Source organism: Neofelis nebulosa, chromosome 1, assembly GCF_028018385.1.
Source record: "Neofelis nebulosa isolate mNeoNeb1 chromosome 1, mNeoNeb1.pri, whole genome shotgun sequence".
Classification (NCBI taxonomy): domain Eukaryota; kingdom Metazoa; phylum Chordata; class Mammalia; order Carnivora; family Felidae; genus Neofelis; species Neofelis nebulosa.
Genome location: NC_080782.1, coordinates 151,980,654 through 152,002,633, shown reverse-complemented (window position 1 = coordinate 152,002,633; position 21,980 = coordinate 151,980,654).

Genomic DNA, 21,980 nt, shown 5'->3' with positions numbered 1-21,980 from the left:
AAGAAAAGAAAGTAATTTTGCCCTGAAACAAGAGAGAGTATTTGGAAAGGGAAAAATGCAGGACCAAATCTCAATGAAAGAGAAAGTTGTAGAAGCATGTGGAGGCAAATTTTTGAAAAAAAAAAAAAATATATATATGGACAGAACTGACCGACCTAACTCCAAGCTATATTACAAGTGTAGTCATCAAGATAGTATGGTACTGGCATAAAAACAGATCCCAACCCACAGTCCTTATTGGTGTGTGAGTGTCTGTGTGTATATGCGTGTGAGTGTGTTTAGCAGTGCTCATTTCTGGAGTCTAAGAAGATAACGGGCCCATCTAGGAAAGGATGGCCAAAAAGATCCCAAGAGCTTAGGCTGTCTAATTTCTAAGGCAAACCCTACAGAAGGGATTAAAGTCCTATTCTATGGGTCAGAACTCACTTTTACCTAGACTTTGTCAGTAGTGTGCCATGAGCCATTCCCTCCCTTTCCACTGGGTGCAATGGGGACAGGGTTGCACTCAGTGGGTTGTCCTGGCCTGGAGTGCTCCTCAGAGAAGAACATGCTGGAATGCCTCCTGTTACACTCTTCTTCACCCTCACCACCACGCCAATTCCATGACTGCACCACATTTTCCAGAGCCCCGTCAGAAAGCCTGGGTGAACTCAAGGACCCCACTTTGTGGACATGGAGCTGGGTTCATGCCTGGTCCTGCCTTTTTACCAGTCTGTATTCGGCACAAGGCACTGACCCTGTCAGGGTCTTCACATTTTCCTCCCCTCAGTGTCTCCCTGGGATCCCCACATCTGTGGACACATCCTTTTGTACAGGCTTCCTGGAGTGTAGTCTGGACTTAATAAATGACTTCTGTTCCAAAGAAGATGGCAATGTGACTCAAAGCCCCTTCCAAGTTTTGGTGGTAAAATGTCCATTCCCAGCCACTTGCTCACTCTGACCTGTGTTGTCTCTCAGATCCTCACACTGGGAAACAAGCCCCTGTGTTGAGTAATGACACAGACAGGTACACACAGCATAGCCCTGAGTGACAACAGACAGAGAAGAACTCAGGGCTTTGATGTGGACTGAATCCTGCCACCACCCTGAAGTGAGCTCAGGGGTTGAGTGAAGCAGGTCCTGTCTCAATGCTGAAAGCAGCCCCAACCTCCTGAGAGGCTCTGGCAGGAGCCCCCAGCTGAGCACTGCTGAATCCCTGGTTTCCTGGGCCTGTGAGATGGTAAGTTTATGGGAAAGCCACTAAGGTTGGGGGAATATTGCACACAGCAATAGAGCAGAGTACAGAAAATGTCCTCCTGTCCCAGGCCCTGGCCCTCCTCACCTTCCCTCTGCTGTCCTCCCCAGCTCTTTCCAGGCTCCCTGTTCTCCTTTCAAATGTCCACTCTGACAACACCGACCTCTGCCTCCAAGTGTCTGCACCATTGTGCCCTCTTCCAGGCTATATACACTTGGATTTGTGCAGGGCTGACTCGTTCTTGTCCGGTTGCAGGAAATATTAATGTTCCTTCAGCACAGCCTTGTCAGACCTCACCTGATAGAGCTCAGGACTCAGTTGTAGCACCTTGATTTTTTTTCTCTGGAGTCACCGATATCATGGGGAGAAGGAGTAAAAAAGGATCCCTGAGTTGCCTCTAACCTGTTCCAGTGTTATTCCAAGGCCCTCAAGCTGTGTTGGTTTTCCTCCTTGGTGGAGGTCTGTGCATAGTGTGGTGTCGTATGTCTGGAATGGAGTCACAAGTGTCTGAGGACAAGCAAAGGTGAGAAGACAGGGCTCTGAAGCCTCCTGCCTGCCTGATGGGCACCGTGTTTCTAGAGCCACACACCTGAGATGGAGCAGTTGCTGAATGATGAGAGCTTCTTCCCTACTACTTCCCTGAAGGACAGAAGAAAGCCCCATACCACCAAAAGGATGCAGTTCTGGCTCAGGGGGAGTGCCGATACCAGGAAGACCCAACATCCAGGTTCCAGAGGTAGAGTAAAGGATCCCAGGGCACAGAAGCCACACTGCTACTCCCCTGAGCTCCCACCGAAAGTGCTGCTCCCAGATGAACCTAAAACCCCATCTCCTCCCCAAAAATGTCCGCACGGCCCAGCCCCTGCCATGGTCAGATGGAAAGTCACTCTCCACCTATCTGGAGAAATACCAGAAAAGCTACCTGAATCTCTTTCATGTCCCATTCTGTCTACAGGATATTTGCAGTGTTGTATGTATTTTCCCAACTCCTCTTCCCAGGTGTCCCTGTTGGCCTGACCATCCTTCCACATCTTCTCTAAGTCTGGCACATGATCATGATGAGCAGGGAGATTTTTAGCCAAAAATAAGGCCATAGGGCTCATGGTATTATGTCTACTGTTCTGTACTTTGTTTGCCAAGGAACACGTCCCTGAGGCCCCTCCAGATCAGGAGCAAGGGGTTTACCACCTAGACAACATTCCAGGAGGGAGACAGGTTACCATAACCATTCAGCCCTTCACAGATGCGGGACATTGACATGATGCCCTTGTGTTGCCATGTCACGGTGCTGCACTGAACATCCTACATGTCCTATTATCCTGATCCAACCCTCCCCCTCCCAGAAATGCCTCTGTCTTCTGATCTCTAGAATGGATTGTGGTGTTAGAAATCAAAGGGACGGTGCTGTTAATGCAGGGAGGTGCTGTCAATACTCATCTAAAACTCTGACCTGAGATCCTAATGTGTTCAGTCATTCCCCACCTCAAACTCATGTGAATGTCAATATCCTTTTTCCTACTGTGGACACCTATGTCTCACTCTTGCCATAAGTCAGTGTGGACTTGGAGCGTTGGTCTGCATTCTGGACCCCAACCCTCCTGTTGGCCTTGGTGCTGTGTCTGACTTTGTGTCCTGACTCTGTTCTACCTCAGGGTAAGAAGGTCACACCCGTGAACAAGAATGAGAACTGTATGGGGTGGACCATCAATGCAGGCCTGCTGAAGCAGCGAGTGGAGCACCTGGTGCCCGCCTTCCTGAGAAGGTACCCCACCTACTCTCCACATTCTTGGGCATGTACAGAGCATTTGATACCACCCAATATGTCCTGGAACTGTTGTTTATAGGGTGAGCACCCTGCCCTCCACAGCCATGTGTGATTCAGCCCCTTAAGGTTTTGACTCTAGGGAAAGTCACCAAACCTCCCTGAGTTTCAGTTTGCTCCTCTGTTTGGGGTAGAGTAATTAAAGGGACTCACTGGGTCCCTGTAGGGAAAGTTACCCAGGCCCTGTGGAAAGGTCTGCTGGCAGGATTGTGGCTGTGCTGGGTAATCTTTGTCATCTTCCCTAGGATGAAGTATCTGCCTCATCCCTCACTGTCACCAGGTCTTGAGTTGGGCTGTTTTCCCATTTGAAAGGAAGACTTGAGGCTCCATCTGGGGGTCTGAGTCCTGGATAAAACCAGAGCAAGGATATCTGGGGATAAGCAGGAGGCCCAGGCACACACCAATATGTGTGATGGAGCTGATTGGGGTCCTATCATTCACCAACCATACAGGAAGCCCCATTAGGTGCAGGCACTTCTGTAGGAGCTGACTGGGATCCAAAGCACAGAGCAGATAGCACCCTCCCCTCCAGAGCTCCATTCTAGTCAGCAGTCAGCGACTCTGGATATGACAAGAGGTAGTATCCACAGGACAGCTGATATTATGCCAGCCTGGCCTCCACTAGATATGGCTGCTTCCTTCCTGAGATTGAGGAGGATGGCGGAACCCAGGAGCAGGAGAAAATGTGAGTAGGCTTGAGCTAATGCAGGAGGGCCTTCCCTCTCCAAGAGGGCAGTGAGGGGACTGTGCATGGTGGGGGTGTGGGGGGAGGTGCTGCAGAACCCAGCTGCAGGACCCACACAGATATCTGAGAGTCCTGTGAGAGGGCAAAGGTCTGAGGGTTTCTCTTAGGAAGCAAGGAAAAGGGTCCTGTCTTGTAGAGTAAATGATGGGCTGTGGGCATCGTTAGACAGTAGAGGGGACAGAGGACAAAGTCAGCCCCTTAGAGAGGCCAACCCCATCCTTTCCCACTCCCATTCCTGCCTCCACCCCCATCAGGGGGCCCAGAATAAAAGCTTTGGGGAACATCACGCTCACAGACTTGTGGAACTTCAACAGTGGGTGCTTAGCAAGATCTTGGGCCAAATCTCATGCGAAATTGCAGCAGCCAGAACTTCCTTACCTAGCCCAGTTTTTTTGCAGGCGAATTAGGTAGGGTTGTAATATTCTTGGACTGGGGACACCTAGGAAAACATGAGGTCCCACAATATCCCCCTCCATGTCACCAGCACCAAGACACAAGAGGGCTCCTTCAAACTTCCTCTGTCTCTCAGCATTCTCACTACCGAGAGATCATGACCTCAGCAGAAATAGAGAGTGGGGTGCTTAACTGTAATTAACATGTGATTCTTTCAGTTTAATTGGCTAACTGGGCTAGAGTTTCAGTATTTACCCTATAGTTACAGTTTTGTGGTTTAGAGGAGTTTTCCTACTTCAAAACAATCAATCTTAAGAGGCACTAAATTGATTTATCAACCACCAGCCTTTTTATTCGTACTGTCATATATTTTAATACTATATGTCTGCAAGCTCAGTTATTATTATTTTTATACTATTGTTTTACTAATTCTTATTTTTATATTTATTTATTGACGTGAAATTTATTGTCAAATTGTTTCCATACAACACCCAGTGCTCATTCCAACGGGTGCCTTCCTTAATACCAATCACCCACTTTCCCCTCCCTCCCACCTCCATCAACCATTAGTTTCTTCTCAGTTTTTCAGTCTCTTATGGTTTGCTTCCCTCCCCCCCAACTTTTTCTCCCCTTCCCCTCCCCCATGGTCTTCTGTTAAGTTTCTCAGGATCCACATAAGAGTGAAAACATATGGTATCTTTCTCTGTATGACTTATTTCACTTAGCATAACACTCTCCAGTTTCATCCACGTTGCTACAAAAGGCCATATTTCATTCTTTCTCATTGCCAAGTAGTATTCCATTGTGTATATAAACCACAATTTCTTTATCCATTCATCAGTTGATGGACATTTAGGCTCCGTCCATAATTTGGCTATTGTTTAAAGTGCTGCTGTAAACATTGGGGTACAAGTGCCCCTATGTATCAGTATTCCTGTATCCCTTGGGTAAATTCCTAGCAGTGCTATTCCTGGGTCATAGGGTAGATCTATTGTTAATTTTTTGAGGAAGTTCCACACTGTTTTCCAGAGCAGCTGCACCAGTTTGCATTCCCACCAACAGTGCAAGAGGATTCCCATTTCTCCACATCCTCTGCAGCATCTATACTCTCCTGATTTGTTCAATTTAGCCACTCTGACCAGTGTGAGGTGATATCTGTGTGGTTTTGATTTGTACTTCCCTGATGAGGAGTGACATCGAGCATCTTTTTATGTGCCTATTGGCCATCTGGATGTCTTCTTTAGAGAAGTGTCTATTCATGTTTTCTGTCCATTTCTTCACTGGATTATTTGTTTTTCGGGTGTGGAGTTTGGTGAGTTCTTCACAGATTTTGGATACTAGCCCATTGTCTGATATGTCATTTGCAAATATCTTTTCCTATTCTGTTGGTTGCCTTTTAGTTTTGTTGATTGTTTCCTTTGCAGTGCAGAAACTTTTTATCTTCATGAGGTCCAAATAGTTCATTTTGCTTTTAATTCCCTCGCCTTTGGAGATGTGTCAAGTAAGAAATTGCTGTGGCTGAGGTCAGAGAGGTTGTTTCCCACTTTCTCCTCTAGGGTTTTGATGGTTTCCTGTCTCACATTCAGGTCCTTCATCCACGTGGAGTTTATTTTTGTGAATGGTGTAAGAAAGTGGTCTAGTTTCATTCTTCTGCATGTTGCTGTCCAGTTCTCCTAGCACCATTTGTTAAAGAGACTGTCTTTTTTCCATTGTAGATTCTTTCCTGTTTTGTCAAAGATTAGTTGGCTATACATTTGTGGGTCCAAATCTGGAGTCTCTATTCTATTCCATTGGTCTATGTGTCTGTTTTTGTACCAATACCATGCTGTCTTGATGATTACAGCTTTGTAGTTGAGGCTACAGTCTGGGATTGTGATGCCTCCTGCTTTGGTCTTCTTCTTCAAAATTACTTTGGCTATTCAGGGTCTTTTGTGGTTCCATACAAATTTTAGGATTGCTTGTTCTAGCTTCGAGAAGAATGCTGGTGCAATTTTGATTGGGATTTCTGGAATGTGTAGAATGCTTTGGGTAGTATTGACATTTTAACAATATTTATTCTTCCAATCCATGAACATGGAATATTTTTCCATTTCTTTTTATCTTCTTCACTTTCTTTCATAAGCTTTCTATAGTTTTCAGCATACAGATATTTCACATCTTTGGTTAGGTTTATTTCTTGGTATTTTATGATTCTTGGTGCAATTGTGAATGGGATCAGTTTCTTTATTTGCCTTTCTGTTGCTTCATTATTGTATAGGAATGTAACTGATATCTGTATACTAATTTTGTATTCTATGACTTTGCTGAATTCATGTATCAGTTCTAGCAGACTTTTGTTGGAGTCTATCGGGTTTTCCATGTATAATATGTCATCTGCAAAAAGTGAAAGCTTGACTTCATCTTTGCCAATTTTGATGCCTTTGATTTCCTTTTGTTGTCTGATTGCTGATAGTAGAACTTCCAACTCTATGTTAAACAACAGCGGTGAGAGTGGACATCCCTGTCGTATTCCTGACCTCAGGGCGAAAGCCCTCAATTTTTCCCCATTGAGGATGATATTAGCTGTGGGCTCTTCATAAATGGCTTTTATGATGTTTAAGTATGTTCTTTCTATCCTGACTTTCTCGAGGATTTTCATTAAAAAAAGATGCTGATTTTGGTCAAATGCTTTCTCTGCATCGATTGACAAGATCAGAAGGTTCTTTTCTTTTCTTTTCTTAATGTGATGTATCACATTGATTGATTTGCGAATGTTAACCAGCCCCGCAGACCAGGAATAAATCCCACTTAATCATGGTGAATAATTCTCTTTACATGTTGTTGATTTCGATTTGCTAGTATCTTGTTGAGAGTTTTTGCATCCATATTCATCAGGGATATTAGGTTGTAGTTGTCTTTTTTTGCTGGGTCTCTGTCTGCTTTGGGAATCAAAGTAATGCTAGCTTCATAGAATGAGTCTGGAAGTTTTTCTTCCCTTTCTATTTTTTGGAACAGCTTGAGAAGGATAGGTATTATCTCTGCTTTAAATGTCTGGTAGAATTCCCCAATGGAAGCCCTCTAGTCCCAGACTTTTATTTGTTGGGAGATTTTTGATAACTGATTCCATTTATTTGCTGGTTATGGGTCTGTTCAAGTTTTCTATTTCTTCCTGTTTGGGTTTTGGAAATTTGTGGGTGCTGAGGAATATATCCATTTTTCCAGGTTGTCCAGTTTGTTAGCATATAATTTTTCATAGTATTCCCTGATAATTGCTTGTATTTCTGAGGGATTGTTTGTAATAATTCCATTTTCATTCATGATTTTAGCTATTTGGGCCATCTCCCTTTTCTTTTTGAGAAGCGTGGCTAGAAGTTTATCAAATTGTTTATTTTTTCAAAAAACCAACTCTTGGTTTCATTGATCTGTTCTACAGTTATTTTAGGTTCTATATTGTTTATTTCTGCTGTGATCTTTATTATTTCTCTCCTTCTTATGGGTTTGGGGTGTCTTGCTGTTCTGCTTCTATTTCCTTTAGGTGTGCTGTTAGATTTTGTATTTGGGATTTTTCTTGTTTCTTGAGATAGGCCTGGATTGCAATGTATTTTCCCCTCAGGACAGCCTTTGCTGCATCCCAAAGCGTTTGAATTGTTGTATTTTCATTTTCATTTGTTTCCATATATTTTTTTTTAAATTTCTTCTCTAGTTGCCTGGTTAACCCATTCATTCTTTAGGAGGGTGTACTTTAACCTCCATGCTTTTGGAGGTTTTCCAGACTTTTTCCTGTGGCTGATTTCAAGTTTCATAGCATTGTGATCTGAAAGTATGCATGGTATGATCTCAATTCTTTTATACTTATGAAGGGCTGTTTTGTGACCCAGTATGTGATCTATCTTGGAGAATGTTCCATGTGCACTGGAGAGAAAGTATATTCTGTTGCTTTAAGATGCAGAGTTCTAAATATATGTGTCAAGTCCATCTGATCCACTGTATCATTCAGGGTCCTTGTTTCTTTATTGATCCTGTGTCTAGATGATCTATCCATTATTGTAAGTGGGGTATTAAAGTCCCCTGCAATTACCACATTGTTATCAATAAGGTTGCTTATATTTGTGATTGTTTTATATATTTGAGGGCTCTGATATTTGGCACATAGATTTTTATAATTTTTAGATCTTCCTGATGGACAGACCTTGTAATTATTATATAATGCCCTTCTTCATCTCTTGTTAAAGCCTTTAATTTAAAGACTAGTTTGTCTGATAAAAGTATGGCTACTCCAGCTTTCTTTTGGCTTCCAGTAGCATGATAGATAGTTCTCCATCCCCTCACTTTCAATCTGAAGGTGTCCTCAGGTCTAAACTGCATCTCTGGTAGACAGCAAATAGATGGGTCCTGTTTATTTAATCCACTAATTCTTATTTTTAAGAGCCAACGATCATTCACTTTTTGGGACATTCATATACATTCATAAGACTTCATATTCATTAATATATATAAATCATACACACACACACATTTGCAGATTTTTAGTCTCCTTACATCCTTCATACAAGGTGTACTGCAGGTAGAAAATTTTCCTTCAGGGCACCCAGGTGGCTCAGTCAGTTGGGTGTCCGACTCAGGTTGGGCTCAGGTTATGATCTCATGGTCCATGAGTTTGAGCTCCACATCGGGCTCTCTGCTGACAGCTCAGAGCCTGGAACCTGCTTCGGATTCTGTGTCTCCTTCTCTCTCTAACCCTCCCCCATTCATGCTCTGTCTCTGTCTCAAAAATAAATAAACGTTAAGAAAATTTAAAAAAAAAGAAAATTTTCCTTCAGCCTCAGGAATTACCTTTGATATATTTTGTGGTGCATATCTAGGGATGCATTTTCTATGTTATGTGGGACACAGTTTCTCATAGATCATTACTTAAAAATCCTTGCCTTTAAAACAAGGAATGAGTGTAAAGGTGGATATTTTAGACACTCTAGACCTGGTTGATAACATGCTCCCATGTGCATTTCTTTGTTCTCTGTCCCCTTTATCACCCCTTGTGCTGTTGGTTGTGGAAGTACCTGATATCCTCAGGAGGGAGAAAGGACAAAATGGAGGAACACTGGGTTCCTGAATAACCACATGAAGAAGTTTAGTCTCCAATCTAAACACGCACCCAGTACTGTCATGTGAGGAAATCTATGGGGACATGCTATTGAAATTTGGGGCATTCTCTGGTAATTCAGCATAACCTAATATACCTACAAAATGTTAACCTGCAAGATAACTTAGAAATCAGTCTAGTTCCATTAAAATAGGCTGTTTCAGTCAGTAGGGCATGAGACTCTTCATCTTGGAGTGTGATTTCACACCCCAAGTTAGGAGTATAGTTGACTTAAAAAATACAAAATAAAATAAGCTTTGAAAAATGACACAGGTAAATCAGGGTATAATGACTGAGCTGCTAAATGGTGGGATGGATCTCCTTACCTCTTCATTCATCCACTGGGAAAGAACATCTGAGCATTCAGATAGTGCCAGTGATGGTAAGGCAGCCAGGTCTTCCCTCTAGGAGCTCAAGGTCTAGACAGGAAGATGGAAAGAACATGAAACAAAAATGTGAATGACATGAGCAATGACTCCATAGAAAAAAATCAAGGTGCTACAACTGGGTCCTGAGCTCCACCAGGTGAGGGTCTGACAAGGCTGTGCTGAGGAAACATTAATATTTCCTGCAACAGTGCAAGAACAAGTCAGCCCTGCACACATCCGAGTATATGTAGCCTGGCAGAAGGCACAGTGGTGCAGACACTCGGAGGCAGAGGTTGGTGTTGCCACAGTGGACATTTGAAAAGAGAGCAAGGGGGTGCCTGGGTGGCTCAGTCGGTTAAGCGTCCGACTTCAGCTCAGGTCATGATCTCACGGTCTGGGAGTTCGAGCCCCACGTCGGGCTCTGTGCTGACAGCTCAGAGCCTGGAGCCTGCTTCAGATTCTGTGTCTCCCTCTCTCTGACCCTCCCCCATTCATGTTCTGTCTCTCTCTGTCTCAATAATAAATAAACGTTAAAAAAATTAAATATTGAAAAGAGAGCAAGGAGCCTGGAAAGAGCTGGGGAGGACAGCAGAGAGGGAAGGTGAGGAGGGCCAGGGCCTGGGGCAGGAGGACATATTCAGTACTCTGCTCTAGTGCTGTGTGACAATATTCCCTCACCCTTAGTGGCTTCCCCATAAACTTAACATCTCAAAGGCCCAGGGGACCAGGAATTCAGCAGTGCTTTGCTGGGAGCTCCTGAGAGCTTCTTAGAAGGTTGGGACTGTTTTCATCACTGAGACAGAACCTGCTTCACTCAACCCCTGAGCTCACTTCAGGGTGGTGGCAGGATTCAGTCCACATCGAATGCTTTAGTTCTTCCCTGTCTGTTGTTGTCTCTCAGGGCTAGGCTCTGTGTACCTGTCTGTGTCATTACTCAACACGGGGGTGGTTCCCCAGTGTGAGAATCTGAGAGACAACACAGAGAGTGACGGTGAGCAAGTGGCTGTGCCACGGACATTTTGTCAACAAAACTTGGTTGGCTTGGGGTCACATTGCCATCTTCTTTGGAACAGAAATCAAACACTAAGTCCATACCACACTCCATGAAGGAAATTACACAAGGATGAGTTTACAGGATGTGGGGATCCCAGGGAGCCACTGAGGGGAGGAGAAAGTGAAGACCCTGGCAGGGTCAGTGCCTTGCTCAGAATCACAGACTGGTAAAAAGTCAGAACCAGGCATGAACCCAACTCCATGTCCTCTAAATGGGGTCCTTGATTTGACCCAGGTTTTCTGAGGGGGCTGTGGAAAAGTTGTGTTAATGTAACTGTGTGCAGACATGGAGGTCGCAAGGGGGTGAGGCTGAAGAGGAGTGTAACAGGAGGCATTCCAGCATGTTCCTCTGTGAGGAGCACTCCAGGCCAGGGAAGCCCACTAAGTGCCACCCTGTCCCCACTGTTCCCAGTTGAAATGGAGGGAACGTCTCGCGGCACACTGCTGACAAAGTGTATGTAAAAGAGCGTTCTGACCTACTAAACCACAACTCCAATCCCACGTGTAAAGACTGGTTTAGAAATTAGAGAGGTTAAGCTTTTAGGAAGTTTTTGGCCATCCTTCCTTAGGCAGGGCTGCTATCTTCTGGGACTCCAGAAAGTGACCACTGGTGGACACACATGCACACGCACACACTCACATGCACACACACACACACACACACACACACACCAGTAAGGACTTTGGGGTGGGATCAGAGTAGCAGCAGAAACAGAGGAGGTGAGAAGTGGAAATAATGTGGTTGGATAAATTTCCAACATGTGACACCACTCCTCCATTTCCACAGGTTATCATCCCACGTATGCCTGAGGACATCCTGAGGAAGTACATGCTAGAAGTATCTCCATTGAGCAGAAAAGACAGGGACCATCCCTGAGAGACACATTGCTTATCTGGAGCCAGAAAGAGGTAAGAGTGAAGAGTTGTGTCTCAACCCAGATATGTCTCACAGCTGGGACCCTGGCTGCCCCCAGACCTTTACAGGGGGCTATGGAGAGGGGTGTGTTGGTGTAACTGTGTACTGATGTGACATTTCATGGAGAAAGGGGTGAGCAGTCAGCAAATAGAGGACTATTTGCATAGTTGTTATCCCAAGAGTGGGCTCAGGAGGTGGATCCTAGGCAGTGACATCACTTTGCTCACAATAGGCCCCAGGAGAACTTGGGACCCCCGTAAACAGGCACCCATGTCCGACTAAGGTCACATACCAGGCTCACTTGTCCACAACACAGAGAGTTAGAGATGTTCTCCCATTGTTTGCCGACTTACTGGGGCTCTGGATACCAGAAACTTCAGTGTACAGGATTACTCAGATGTTAGAGAGGTTTCCTTCACCCATGCTGGCGATGCCTCAGGATGTTTTCCAGGAGGTCACATAAGGTAATACAGAGCAGCCTAGAGCAGGCCAGGCCAGGTCAAGTCACAGCTCTGAGCCATCCCTGGGCACCCCCATCCCCTGGTGTTCAGTTTCAGGGAAAGAGGGACCCATGAGGTGCTCCTGTCCTGGACTGGAGGAGGTTGGATGGCAGTGGACGACCTGGTGGACCCATCATGGCCATGCAGATGTCATGCTGGGAAGGAGGCAAAAGGGATCTCTGAGGTGCCTTTAACCTATAACAGGTTTAATCCATGGCCCTCCAAACGTTGCTTCTACTTCGGGGAGTTGTGTGCACACTGTGGTGTCATATCTGGAATGAATTCACATGGGTCTGACGACAAGTGAAAGCAAGCAGACAGGCCTTTGAGGACTCCTGCCTGCATGCTGGGCACTGTCTTTACAGAGCCACATGCCACAGATGAAGGAGAAGTTGAACGATGAGAGTCCCTCCTCTAGTTCCCTGAAGGACAGACAGGAGGAAGCTCTGTGCCATCATCAGGATGCCGTGCTGGCTCAGGGTGAGTGCAGTACCAGGGAAACCCAACACCCAGGGCCCAGAGGCAACAAAAAGAATCCCAGGGCACAGAAAACACACTGATACTCCCCTGGTATCTCTCGTAGACTCCTGATCCCAGATGAACCTGGAACCCCATGTGCTCCCCAAACATACCCTCTCGGCCCAACCCCTGCCATGGCAGGATGCAACATCACTCTCCACTTATTTATAGGAATATCAGAAAAGAGATCTGAAACTATTTCGCATCCCATTCTGTCTAGAATATATTGCCATTGTTGTACATGTTTCCTCAACGACTGTTTCCAGGTGTCCCGGTTCGCCTGACCATCCTTCCACACCTTCTCTACATCTGGCACATGTTCATGATGAGCAGGGAGATTTTTACCCAAAGGACATGGGGCTCATGGTATTATGTCTACTGCTCTGCACTTTGGTTGCTAAGGAACACATCCCTGGGGCCCCTCCAAATCAGGAGCAAGGACCTTACTACCTAGACAACATTCTGGAAATTAAAACACTTACCTCACCCATTCAGCCCTTCACAAATGCAGGACTGTGGCACGATTCCCTTCTGTTGCCATGTCAGTGCTGCACTGAACATCCTACATGTCCTATTATCCTGATCCAACCTCTGCCAGGTAATGTCCCTATCTTCTGATCCTTAGAATGGACTGTGGTGTTATAAATCATAAGGACAATGCTGTTAATGCAGGGAGGTGCTGTCCATACTCATCTAACAATCTGATCTGAGATCCTAACGTGTTCAGTCATTCCCCACCTCAAATTCTCATATGAATGCCAAAATCCTTTTTCCTACTGCGGGCACCAGGTCTCACTCTTGCCACAAGTCACTGGGGGCTGGGTTTTGGGTCTGCATTCTGGATTCCAACCCTCTTGGTGGCCAGAGTGCTGTGTCTGATTTTGCGTCCCTCCTCTGTTCTACCTCAGGGTGAAAAAGTCGCACCGGGGAATGAGAATGAGGGGTGGACTATCAATGCAGGCCTGCTGAAGCAGTGAGTGGAACACCTCGTGCCCGCCTTCCTGGGGAGAGACCCTACATACGTCTCCACATTGTTGGGCATGTACACAGCTTTTGCTACCACCCAACAGGTCCTGGAACTATTGTTTATGAGGTGAGCACCCTGCCCTTCATAGCCTATTGTGATTCAGCCCCTTAAAGCTTTGAGTCTAAGGAAAGTCACCAAACCTCCCTGAGCCTCAGTTTGTTCCTCTGATCCGAGTAGAATAACTACAGGTACTCAGTGGGGGCACTGCAGGGAAAGTCACCCTGGCCCTGTGGGAAGGTCTGCTGACAGGGCTGTGTCTCTGCTGGGTGATCTTTGTCCTCTTCCCCATTATCAAGTTTCTGCCTCATCCCTCACTGTCACCAGGTGTTGAGTTGGGCTCTTTTCCCATTTGAAAAGGAGATGTGAGGGCCTGTGTGTCTGAGTCCTGGGTCAAACTAATCAAGGATGTCCAGGATGAGCAGGAGGCCCAGACCCACACCAATATGTGTGATGGAGCTGATTGGGGCCCTATCGTTCATCAAACATACAGGAAGCCCCACTAGGTGCAGGCACTTCTGTAGGAGCTGACTGGGATCCAAAGCACAGAGCAGACAGCACCCTCCCCTCCAGAGCTCCATTCTAGTCAGCAGTCAGTGACCTTGGATATGACAAGAGGTAGTATCCACAGGACACCTAATATGATGCCCTTCTGGCCTCCTCCAAATATGGCTGTTTCCTTCCTGAGACTGAGGAGATGGCGGACCCCGGGAGCAGGAGAAAATGTGAAGAGGCTTGAGCTCATGCTGGAGGGCCTTCCTTCTCCAAAAGGCAGTGCTGAGACTGTGAGTGGGAGTGGCTGCACGACCCAGCATCCCACACATCTAAGAGTCCTGTGAGAGGGCAAAGTTCTGAGGGTTTCTCCTTGGAAGCAAGGAATGGGTTCCTGTACTGTCTGGTATAGGATGGGCTGTGGGCACAGTGAGACAGCAGAGGGTGACAGAGGACAGATTCAGCCCTTTAGACAGTCCAACCCCATCCCCTCCCACTCCCAACCCTGCCTCCATCCCCATCAGGGGATCCAGAATAAAGGCTTTGAGGAGCATCACGCTCACCACATTGTGGAACTTCAACAGTGGGTGCTTAGCAATTGTTCAGGAGACTCAGTGAGGGCTCAAGAACCAGATATCTCCCACCCTGTGGGAGACCAGTATCAGTGGGAGGACACCCACATGTGCACTAAATGAATGAGGCAGCATAGAGGCACAGATCATCACATTTAAGGTATGAGGAGGGTCCAAGCAAGCCCAGGTAAGAGACAGAGTTCCTTTGTCCCATATTTGTTCAGATTTTCATGGAGCGCTAGCGTATGCAGTGAAGGCACTGACTCATCCTGACACCACCCCTCCACTCACGCACGTAGTTGAATTCTAGTGGGAGGTAGATAGGGGGACACACCAAGGAGTATGTCTGGGTTCTCCAAGAAGGACAGAGATGACCACATCATTGGTTAAGGGGTTCCCGTCAAATAGAATTTTGACAGTTCCTCTCCAGTGACCAGGACTCTCTCAGGCGGGACTGCCAAATCACAGGTGGAAAAGTGGTAGAACCACCCTCTGTATATCCATGAGCAGGAGGCATAGAGGAGGCTAGGTCCCACAGGCCTGTCTTGAAACATTAGTGCAGGAGGAACACCCCATGTTGATTGTTCTGGCTACTTTTGTATCCCCAAGGCCATCTCCTCCATCCTGGGCACCTGACTGGACCAGTACCCTGAGGATTTTTTCCAGCGCCCACATTTTATCAGCCTGAAGATGCTGCAGGTATATATAGGGGTCCACATGCCACACTCTGAGCTGCAGCGCCACGACCGCCTTCTCTACTTATCACGGAGAAACCATGAGCCCAAAGAGCCAGAGTCTCTGGGTGAGGAGGAGTCTGGGTGGGAGATGTGGGCATGTGGAGGGGACGGGGTATGCCACACGGAGCATGTTTCCTGAGACTGCAATTGGGCTAGGAGGAGTGTGTAGTCTCAAATCACTGTTCCATTAGCATGGCATCTGGGAGATTTCCTCCTGGTGGGTTCTTTGACTCAGATGACATTGTCTGCGGGAGAGGTTTCCTTTATTTGGATGTCCATGGAAAGGCAATCATGGTGATAGCAATTTTTATTCTTAAAGCTATGGCATCAGCTCCAGAGCAAGATCTAGACATCCCTCAGGAGCTAGCTCCTGCTATCTCTGTGATGCCCACTGTAGCTTCGCAGCCCAAGCTGGCTGAAGACACCACTCATCCTGGATCTCAGCAATTAGAAGAAGCAGTGATGCTCCCTGCAGAGTCACCACCAGTGCAGGTGGTAGTCCCAGCTCTGATTCACTGTCAGGAGATTGAAGAGACACCTGCCCCTTTGGTGGACCCAGACCCTGAGCAGCCTCCAGTCCCAGCTGACAGGGTCACGGAAGTGCTGGAGCAACCACCTACTGCAGCTGATCACCAGCCTCGGTTCCCGAGCAGTGGCGCATGTTGGCTGCAGCCCCAAATGATGCATTCCCTGACCCTGTCATTGAACTCTTTGTAATTTTTGTGGTTTGTATAGAGATACTTACTGTCCTTATGTATTGTTTTATAAATAAAATATAAATTAACTCCAAAAAATTTTACTCTTATCCTTTTAAATTTTAAATTCAAGTGTCATTACATACATTCACAGGATTTTACAATTGTGACCACTATGTACTCCTAGAACATTTCCATCACACACACGTGTACTACTAATCACCCACGGCTCATTCCCTCACCCCAGTCTCTGCAACCACCGATATCGGTTTCTGCTGCTTTAGCTCCTCCAAAATTTTCAGGGGTGTGCAAACACACAACATGGCCTGTTGTCTCTGGCTACATAACATGAGAGTGATTAAGAATGCATTAAAAATTCAATGAAACTAAAATTTTTATGACAGAGGAATATTCCCCAAAGAACAAAGATTATGTGAAGCTCCTCCTTGAAATATCTTCATTATCTGGCATGGGGACCCTTTGAGGTTTGACACAAGACCAGAAGCCAGAAGAGAAATGTCTGGACCAGAGCGATACCTTGAAAATGTTTCATTTTCCTGGACAGGCCATGTTGATTTGGTCTAATGTGCATATTATAAAAATATCTAAATGAAATATTCAATATTCCATTTATGCTAATCTATTAGGCAATAAAGTATAAAGATCTTAAAGGTTTTCTACAGGTGATGTTTATGTAGTAAAATAAAGATTCAAATAATGAGGACAGGCACCAAGGTGGGTCAATCGGTTGAGTGTCTGAGTCAAATTTGGCTCGGGTCATGATCTCATGGTTCTTGAGATCATGTCCCAAGTCAGGCTCTGCAATGACAGCTTGAAGCCCTGGTCAGGATTCTCCTTCTCACTCTTTCCAAATAAATAAATATGAAAAAAATGAAAAAATACAAATAAATATGGAGAAAAAATTATATTCTTCAAAGAAATAATTGCCCATAAGACATGGTGTCATCTTCCCAGTCCTTTTGCTTTGAGTGCAGCAGGTGTCTGTGTTGTGTCTATGAGTAGTGTGATAGGTTGGGTGTGGAAGGATCCAGGACTATGGTCTTGTAGTACGCAATGTTCCCACAGTGGACCGGCACAGTCCTGTCCCCTTCTGCATTCTCACCACACACCATCATTTACTCTGCTTCTCCAGAAGCTGAATGACTGGGCCAATTCCAATACTTTGACTCTCATCATTGCACTGAAGGGCACATCTGTACCACAAATCTCTCTTTCTTTAGGTGTGTACACCTAGCACAACTTTTGGAACATAATTCATATGCATTTTGCGGGTGCTGCCTCCAGTTTCCAATATATATAGACTATTACGTTGGAGACTTATGTGAAAAGAAGGGACCCCGGGACTGACTGGATACCTTAAGAATTAGGAGGACAAGCCAGCACTGAGGCCATCAGGGTACCTAGGAGTGACCCATGGGGCAAGAAATAAACCACAGTCCTTCATTCTGACCTCCTGCACAGCATCCCTGCCCCATGTCCCGGAACACATTCGTGCAGACTGCATCCCATGACAAACCCCAGCCACCTGTGCGCCTCCTGTTCCATAGCTCTGCTTCTCAGTAGAGCAGCCAGTCCCTGCTTTCAGGCCAGTGGAGGATGCAGCCTGGGCCACTGCTGTCTGCTTGCTGGCCTTCCACCCAGGCTGGGTCCCTTACTCTCAGGAAACTACCTGTAAGTGCAGGTCAGGTCAATGAGTTAAAGACCATGACCTGAATGTGTTCACTTGAACCTCCGCAAGCAAGAGAATCCTTTACAAATCACACCAGGAGCTCAAGGAGCCTGCAGGATGGGGACTCAGTCAACGGTTTGATACCGAGTAAAGCCCCTCCACCCTTCAGGCTCCTCCAGCAGTGAAGCCCTGCACCTGCCAGCCCCATCTTTGGAGAACTGTGTCCTTGTCATGAGCAGCTACACAGCACCCTCTGGTGACCACAAGACACACAGGAATACTGCAAGGCTCCCTGATCTCTCAGCAAAGGAAGTGCCATTCCAACTTAGAAACCCTCAGAGGATTCCAGGCAGATCAGAAACAACTCTGTAAAATTCAATGATTTTGAGGTGCCTTTCAGCAACTCTATGAAAAATATAGGTCTCTTCCCAACTGCAGTATTCTGAGATGAATTCACTGAACGTTTGAGTCAGGCACTGGGTTCCAGGACAGAAAATAGAGACAAGGTGGCTACCTGCCAAGATGCACAGGGTGTCTTGTGGGAATGTGTTGGTAAGGATGTGTCTATGTCACAGCTCTCTGTGTCTGGTTAAAGAAAACGTATATCCAAACAAACCTTATTTATGGAGTTGTGTGATTATATCAACCACAAAACATTTCAGAAAATTTGCATAGTATCACTCCATATATCTGCTTCCTCTCATCTAAATTCGATCACATCATCCTATATTCCCAGGCACTTTTTCACTTATTAGGAGTGCATGATATGCTATACAGAGACCGCAGTGACTCTACACCATTACTGGTAGACCTAATAAATGATTTCAGTAATGCTAAGATATGTAGGTCGATGTATATATTGTGCCTCATTTCTATACATGAATCACAAACTATCAGAGAGAGAAATTAAGAAAATAATTTAAAATCCCTCCAAAAGAATAAAATACTTAAGAATAAATTTAGCCAACAGGCACCTGGGTGGCACAGTCAGTGAAGCATCTGACTGTGGCTCAGGTCGTGATCTCACAGTTTGTGACTTGAGCCTTGCGTTGGGCTCTGTGCTGACAACTCAGAGTCTGGAGCCTGCTTCAGATTCTGTGTCTCTCTCTCAGCTCTTCCCCACTCATACGCGCTCTCTCTCTCTCTCTCTCTTTCTCTGTCTCTATGTATTTCTCTCTCAATAATAAATAAACATAGAAAACTTAAAAAAGAAAAGAATGACTTTAACCAAGAAGATGAAGGCCTCTTTAATGAAAACCATAAATCAGTGGAGAAAAAATTTGAAGAGATAGAAATAAGTGGAAAGACATTCCATGCTAGTGGATCCCAAGAATTAAGATTGTCAAAATGTCCACACTACTTAAAGCCATCTACACATTCCCTAGGTGCAGTCCCTATCAATGTTTAAGCACGTTTCCAAAAATAGGATAACCCTTCAATGTGGACAGAACCACAAAAGGCTCTGAATAGCCAAAGTCATTTTGAGAAGGAAGAACACAGCTGGAAGCATCATGCTTTCTGATTTTAAAGTAGATTTCAAAGCTACAATAACCCAAGCAGTACGGTATTGGGGTAAAAACAGACACACAGATCATTGGAACAGAACTGAAGGCCCAGAAAGAAACCCACGCATATGTAACCAATTAATTTACAACAAAAGAACCAAGAATATAACATGAGGAAAAGGCAGTCTCCTCAATAGGTGGTGCCAGAAACACTGGGCAGCCACACACACAGAAAAACAACTTGACACCTATCTAGCACCACACTCAGAGACGAAGTCAAATGTATCAAAGACCTAAAGTTAAGACCTAAAACCAGAAAAATCATGGATAAAACTTGCGCAGAATGTGGGGAAATCACAAAACTATGTCCTGAGTTAGGAGATTATAGGGAACGCTTTGCAAAGCAGATCACTGCTCTCTGGACTTGTTGCAAACAGCCAGCGGCAGTTCCTTTATCTAGTTAGTGTGTATCTGGGGGACAGGCTGGACTTTGCTTCTCTGTTGCTGTGTATCCAGGGGTTGGGTTCTGTATGTGCTCACAAAATACTTAGATCATGTTGTCGCATGCAATATTATATACTGTCTTAACTTGGTTTTCACCATGTCTTCAATACGTTCTTTCTAGCATGTGGCCCACTGACTTATTGCACACCGTTTGTATGAATACGGGAGCTTGAGAGCAGCTCGCAGAGATGTCCTTTAGCCTCCCTCTCACCTCTCTTGACTTGCATGGAGTCTTAAGCAATCCTTTCTGCTGCCCTTGGCTTTGCTGGAAAAAGCCAAAAGCCAAACCCACGAGAGTGGTTTTGATCTCAGTCTTGACACTGAGTTTTGGGATTTGACACCAGAAGCCAAAGCTACAAAGGAAAAATAAAGAAGTGGGACTACATCAAACTAAAAAACAAGTTCTGCACAGCAAACATATGTTCAACAGAATGGAAACGCAACATAGTGAACGGGAGAAAATACTTGCAAACTATATACATGGTAAAGGGTTAATAGACAAAAGATATAAAGAATTCCTACCGCTCCGCAACACAAGAGCAAAGAGCAATTACAAAACTGGCAGAGTCCTGAAGAGGCATTTTTCCAATGAAGCCATACAGATGGCCACTACATACATGAAGAGATGTTCAATGTCACTCCACATTAGGGTAATGAAAATCCAAAGTGAAAGACATATCACCTCAAACCTGTCTGAATGTTCTTACCAAAAAGACAAGAAATTACAAGTGTTGGGTAAAATGTGGAGGAAAGCGAATCATTGGGCTCTGTTGCTGGGATTGGAACTTGGTGCAGCGGCAGTCGAAAACAATATAAAGTTTCCTCAAAAAATTCTAACTAGAACATCCATAGCATCCAGCAATTTCCCTCAATTACCCTCGCAAGGATATCTTCACACCTGTATTATGCCACATTATTTATACTAGCCTGGAGGGCATTATGCTAAGTGAAATAAATCACACAGAGAAAGACAAATACCAAATGCTCTCACATATATGTGGAATCTGAAACAAAAAAATAAGAAAACAAAATACAAAAATTCTCAAAACATAATAAAATAAACTCATAAATACATAAAGATGATTGCAAAGGTGAGGGGCAGGAAGGAGGGAAATAGGTTAAAGGGCAAAAGACATCAGTGAATAAAAAAAGACCATGTCAAGAGGGAAACTAGAGAGTAAATATGACTTCAGTATCTTAACTTCTAGCTTCTTATATTTCAAAGACTTTAGTTCATTCCATTACATTCAATAGATCTACCTGAATTCTTATTATGACTCAGCAGTTTTTGAAGATGAGTTCTGTATTCAGTATTTCATATCAATAAGGACAGAGTGCTTACATTACTAGGTATATTAGCCTTTCAAACCTTTTATGGTTTCTTGAAGTATCATTATGTGACAAAAATCTCCTTAGATCTAAGTGGACAATTTAATCACTCTTCACATATGAACATACCACTACAACAATCAGCATAATGAACATAAGGTACATGTGTCCATCACACAAAAGTGATTCTTTTCTCCTTGTTGTAGCGAGTGCCGGTGGGGGAGAGACAGACAGGCAGAGAGACAGAGACACAAAATGTGAAAGCAGGCTCCAAGTTCTGAGCTGTCCACACAGACCCCAGTGCAGGGCTGGAGCTCAGGAACCAGCTGAGATCATGAGCTGAGCCCAGGTGGAAAGCTTAACCCACTGAGCCACCCAGGCGCCCCGGGAATGTTCCATTCAGGAGTACACTGCATACATCCAGACCCATTTCCGCAAGGACAGAGCCCTTAGAACAGATACTACTACGAAGGATATTATACAAGTGTCAACAACCTGACCTCTTTCTTAGAAAGAGGCTGCCCTGACAATACCTAGAAAACAAGGCGCTCTGATCAAAAGCCCACGGATAAAAGTCATGCCTGCATACCCTTAGGGCCTGGTGACTCCCCAGGTTCCGCCTCCAGCGCACTCCTATTTGAAACTTTGTGGCTTTTGGTTTCTAAGGAGCCCTGCAGCTGTGCAGGCCACTGGGAATGACCTCACCTGAGCTACCTATCAGGAGACAGCTTAGCACTGGTCACCCTTCCTGTAGGCACTGGGC